We start from the raw sequence: 6,029 nt of genomic DNA, 5'->3' as shown, positions 1-6,029 counted from the left end.
CTTGGTTCTCCACGCATGTCTTTAATTTTGACCATCATTGCCTTTAAATTTAAATATAGCTGTTCGGTTATGTATAAATTTTAACTGATTTCAATTTTATTAGGATTAAATAGCACATTTTTTCTTTTTCCCTTAGTCAGACTGGTTCTTTGCTGTTGTCCAGCTGAGGTGTGGTTTCTGCAACGGCCTTGATTTTGTTATTTGTTTTTTTTGCTCTTGTATCTTTTATGAGGGTGAATTGAAGTGGCACAGGGCCTCATATGTGCGCTGACTGTGCCCAAGTATCACTGCACAGCCATAAATCTTGTGTTTTTGAGGTTACCCTCAGAGGCGTTTGGAAGCTGCTCCTTGTGTCGACAGCCCAGAGTTTCTGGAAACCGTTATATAACCACAAAAAGCAGTGAAAAAGAATCTAAAGTAGAGCAAGTCAGTGTTTGTGCACCAATTTTTGGAACTAATGCATTTTGTGCATATGTATATGTTTGGGTTTTTAAATAAATTACTGAAAAGCTCTTGTTTGTGTCCTGGGAAATACAAAAAAATCATGCTCTGCATCTTTTCATACTAAACCTTCAATTAAGTCAATGAAATGCTGCACTTGATGACTTTAGAGTTCAGCTGACGTCCATGGAGGGATTTGGAACGAGTTGCAGACCACTGAATTGAATTATGCTTTCCATGCCGTGACCTTTCTGCATTCTTATTGGCCGCGGTGTCAACCGAAACACGACGGAATGGTAAAAGTGTGATGGGGCTTCGTGATGGAACATTCCAGATGTATTGGACCAGTTTATGTTGGTTTGAGGCTGCAGACTTGAACTGAGAGCAGAAGAGGACTTATACGTGCAGCAAATAAAATGTTAGAATTCTGGGTCATTCCAAGATATGTAACGTAATGCCACATGGCAAAACATTATTCTGTTTCCATAGCGATTTGGGGCAATGGAAGGCCAATAATATGTAAGAATTCTCTTCAATGCGTAGTCACTGCAGTGGTTGCAGTCATAAATGAAGAACCAAGCGTCTACTAATTTAAGTAACATGTTAGTGCTTAATCTGGGTGTCAGTGAACTTGGTTGAACTGCTATTGTGTAAGTGGGTCCACATGAGGGGAGGACTACATACAACTATATCCATGCGTACAGGACAGTAACATGAGAAAGCAATGGCATTCACTCAAGTGCTGCCCCCTGCCCCTCCTGACTGTGTTACTCCGGGATAATCAGCGCTTTGTGCTGGTTGCGGAATCCGGGACGAAAACACAAGACTCAATTATAGAGAAGGTCCGAAAAAGGCTGTTACCGCAGCAACCACAGAAAGCCTTTAAAGGCAGACGGGAACTCAGCCGGTGTTGCAGCTTTTGTATGCTGCGTCATGCTGCTAACTGTGCCACCCTGGTGCCAGCTGAGGGGCCCGGGGCCAAAACCATGTGCAGTCATGAGGTAGTTAGTGGTGTTTGCTAAGGCAAGCATCACTATTATTACTGCTCATAGAACTCCGTAACACTAAGTATTTAACTTCAGCATGCAATTCCTCCTGCACTGTTTGTGCTACGGACGTAAATTATGCCTCAAATCATGCAGGATGTTGCTGAAAGGTGTGCTAATTGTTTTCTTTACTAGCAGATGTTAAAATAAGCTAAATGAATTGACATGTTTAAAAAAAAAAAATAGTAACCGTAGCAAAACAACAAAAAACATAGCAACATAAGAACACCTTAGCAATGCACTAAAAACCATTCAGAACACTTTAGCAATCACAAAGCAACCAATGTCCCTTTAAGAACTTTTAAAGGATTCTATAGTCTTTGAAGCAACGCACTAAAACCATTCAGAACTCCTTAGCAACACCCTAGCAACTGCACAGCAACTAACTAAAACCCACCCATACTCAAAACACAGGCATTGTGGCAGTAAGTTTTGCGAAAATACAGTAGCCTCTCTGATTATAGAAGCCACCGAAACTGATGGAAAGGTAATTTAAGATATGAACTTTGCTGAACCGCTTGCTTTACAGAGATAAAAGTAGCTGTCTATTGATTTCATGTCCCAAAAAAGAAATATAATAAAGGTGGTCAGCTGCGTAGAGGCGTGTTGCAGACCCAAAAACAATAAAGAATAAAAGATGTGTCTGGAGTTCATTAGCAGATCAGCCTGGATCCTCAGGCTGAACCTCACTCCATCTGGCCTGGAATGAATGGAGGGGGGAGAGGATGAAGAACAAAGATATACTGATGCACAGACAAACACGCTTCGAGGAATTGTGACTGCTGATCACCGTGAATTCATTCCTCGCTGTTGAGGTGAAAGATTGAGAAGTGGGCTTTAATGAGAACCACAGATGGTTTAGAGCTGCTCTCCCAGTTGAATTTTCCCTGGATACAAGCTGAAACCATGTGTCCGTGACATCTGAGACTTCCTCACATGCCTGTGGATATTTTTTTTAGCAGAACGCTTACATTCCCTTGCCACTCAGTCTCTGAATTTCAGAACGAAGAGTTCAGTATTGATTCTTCTCCTTTCAAATCCAAAGCAGTGGCCTCTAGCCATCTCCATTTATCCCCCAGATACTCAACTCTGAAAGGGAGGGATCTTTTCTCGGCAGAGAGGAGGCAAACTGTGCTGTATGTTGAAACACCAAAGGTTTTCTTTATTAATTAAAAGGAGTTTCTGTTATAATACCTCCTGATAATCTAAAACAGCCGGATTTGGGTTGGGAATCATATGCTATCTTGATAAAGCCCAAAGTAACTTATTGAGGCCCAGGAAGACAAAGGCGCATTTACAGCAAGGTGAGAGCGTTTCTGGTTTCTGGACTACCTGTAAAATATGCCAGATATTTTATGACATCAGCTTCTGAACAATACCGGCCACATTTCTCCAGCATGACGTGAACCGTCTCAAATTTAGTCAGCTTATAAAACAGAAGGTAAGACTTCCTCAGTTTTACAACCAATTAGTTATTAGTTGTTCTATTTACAGGCGGAAAACAGCAACAGGCCTGAATTATAACCATCCCGGACTTCATCAGGGGCCACACAGTGGAAACCACACATGAGAAATGTTTCCTATTCATAATTTCTTTTTTTTTTAAATAAACATTTAATATTAAATACATATTTATAGAAGCTTATTTTCACAGAATAAAAGATGAAGCTAATTGTGGCTTTTTTATCCTCAGATTATATTGTTTAGCAGAATTGTGTGATATAAACCAGTAATTGCAAGAAAAAGCTACAATTATGGTTATTTTTTTTATTCCACAGCAAAAACAAGCTTGACTTTTTTTCTTGCCATTTCGAGTTTATATCTCGTAATTCTGTCTTTTCTTCTTGAGAATGTGAATTTCATAATTCTGACCTTTTTTCTCAGAAAGTTTATAAAAAAACTTTGTGAGATATAAACTCAGAATTGCAATAATTTTTTTTTAATAATTAAATTTGAATAAAATTAAATCTGAGGCAAATAAGCTTCCACAGATATTTAATAAAATATCTTTAATTCAACATGAAATCTAAATTACCTATAGGTTTTTTTTTTTTTTCATTTTAAAGTCTTTAAAGTCTTTAATTAAAGGCCTAAATGATTCTTTAGTTGTCTAAATGGTTCTTCTTGACCTTTTTTTTTTAAATTAACATATTAGTTGCTGGTTTCTAAAAAGTTCCATCACATAGATGGTCTTCTTAAAAAACTGACTTTAAAATTCCTTTATAGAACTTAAAAAAGTTTTCTAACAACTGCAAAACCCCTTTTTGGATCTATTAAGAACCTAGAGAGTCTAGATGTAATGCATTGGTGGATGTCATCTGAAAGCAATGGAAGCACATTTGCAGATGCATTAACTTTAGATTTACAACAACACAGGCATTAATGGCCCCGGGGATTATGACATGCTCTCAATTTCTATAAAAGTGCTCCAAGATGAATCGCCAACCAGTGAGGAATGTCTTCGCACGTCAAGAGGGAAGAGTAGCACACATGTGAACAAAATCTGAGACAAAGTGGTAGAAAGGAAATCGGCAGTGAATCCACTGGAAGAAAAACAGGCCTTCCTACGGCACCTCTTTTTTTTTTTCTTTTTTTTTGCGGGGTGGCTGGCTGGCATCTTGCCACAAAGTCTAGTCTGCTGCATGAGCCATTTTGAATGGCTTTGTTAACGAGGAATTCAGCCGAGGAGCCCAGACCTCACTTGTATAAGTAATGTAAAGATTCTGGAACATTACATAACGTTGCTATGAATGCATAAACCACTGCCCTCTTTCTCTCACACATCAGTATTTTAATTTTTTTTTTCTCGGACTACTGGACTGAGGTGGAGTTGATCCAAACAGAGGGCTGTCTGTAACTTTGAGCCTGTTCTCCTTGAAGGGAGGAATGTTCCTCTGTTCAAACAATCATGTTTTTTGCTTAGGTTGTCATGAATGAACAGAACTAGTTTTAATTAGTTTGTGTAATTCATTTATAAAATCATACTTACATTTAATCTTGTTTTAATTATCTAAACCAATGTAACTAGTCCCACTCGTGTCAGTCAATATGTCGACTGATATGTATACGATGCCTGATTGATTTTTTTTTCCTGTGGCCCTATCAGATCTCCTCTGATTTCGCCATGTCAGCCATATTGGCATCATGATATGTGTGTTTTGCCATAGCCTATGTCTTAAGTCGGTCAAATGATCGTTTGTGTTCTTGTTGTGTTGTGTTCTGCATGAATGGTGAGAAAAGGCAACAGACAGGCATGCTTGTAAATATCTACTTTACATGAGATTTATGGGAATTAGATGTGCTAACCTGGCCAACCAAGACTGGGGATCTAATCCCAAAATAACTCTGCTTTGAACAACATGTTTTGGAAAAAGCATTCTTTAAATTTCAATTAAATTTTTTTAAAAAATTACAGTTTCTTTTACAATTAGTTTCATGTAATTATGCATAATAATTTTAGCCACAATGATGTAAGTGCTGGCGAAACATAAAATATTTTGCCTGATTTATATGTAACAACACTATCCTAATGTTTTCCTCCTGAGGCCCCAAAATTGATTCCAGATTGACTTGACACTCAAAAATGTCTTCAGGCAGCTGGAGTTCAAGAAATTTCACATTGTACACTGGCAGGCAGCACAGACTATTAATAAAAATTAAGCTTAAAGCAGCTTTTACCCTATTCAGGCATGTTCCATTGTTCCTGTAGGCTATGTGTTAAAGTTAGCCCACTCTCTGTTTCCTCAGGAAGAGGCTTGGAGGGTGGAATGATTTCCGCATGGAGTCTGACCAAGTGGAGGTTGTAGTGTGACACAGAGGGAGGAAAATCATGTCACTGTGGTGATGGATTTGAATTACACAGCATTTGGGAAGTGAAGAAACAATAAACTAGTTTTTGTTGTGTAGTTAAAGTCAATGTTAAAATGAAAAGTACTGTATTAATCTGATTACTGTAATAATCTTACTGCAGGCATCTCATTTGGGATGTGGAAGGTGAGAATGCTGTATCAAATCTCTGTTTTTATTCTGGTTCCTGTTCAAAATCGCAATCAGAGTTAAACTATGTAGACTGACTGCTCTCTGGTGGTGAGTAGGAGAAATTGCATTTTCATATTTTGAAAAAAAAAAAAACAACAACAACAAAAAAACAACAACAATGCGTGGGTGTTAAATTTAAGTATAACGATGTGTTGTGGCCTCTTGGCACCTGTACAGTGGATGAATCATACTTTGTCCTGGCCTTTTACTCACAAGAATTTAGCATGCATGTTTGGAAAATTCTGCCAAGTGTGACGAAAGAGCTGTTCTAGTGCCCTAGTTTATCCACCACACACAGATTTGAACAGCTCACCTGTTTGTTTGGTCAATATAATGTGAACTTTGTGTGTATATACCAAACTTCAGGTTAAATCATAATCACAAGTTTGTGAAAAGTACCCTGAAAAGATTCAGTTGACTTTTGTTAAACGGCATGGAGTGGGTTGGAAATTAACTAGGATTTTTTTTTTAAAGCCACAAAAGTGAAGTGAAGTGACATACAGC

This window comes from Cyprinus carpio, chromosome A24, assembly GCF_018340385.1.
Source record: "Cyprinus carpio isolate SPL01 chromosome A24, ASM1834038v1, whole genome shotgun sequence".
Lineage (NCBI taxonomy): Eukaryota > Metazoa > Chordata > Actinopteri > Cypriniformes > Cyprinidae > Cyprinus > Cyprinus carpio.
Note: the sequence above shows the minus strand (reverse complement) of the source record.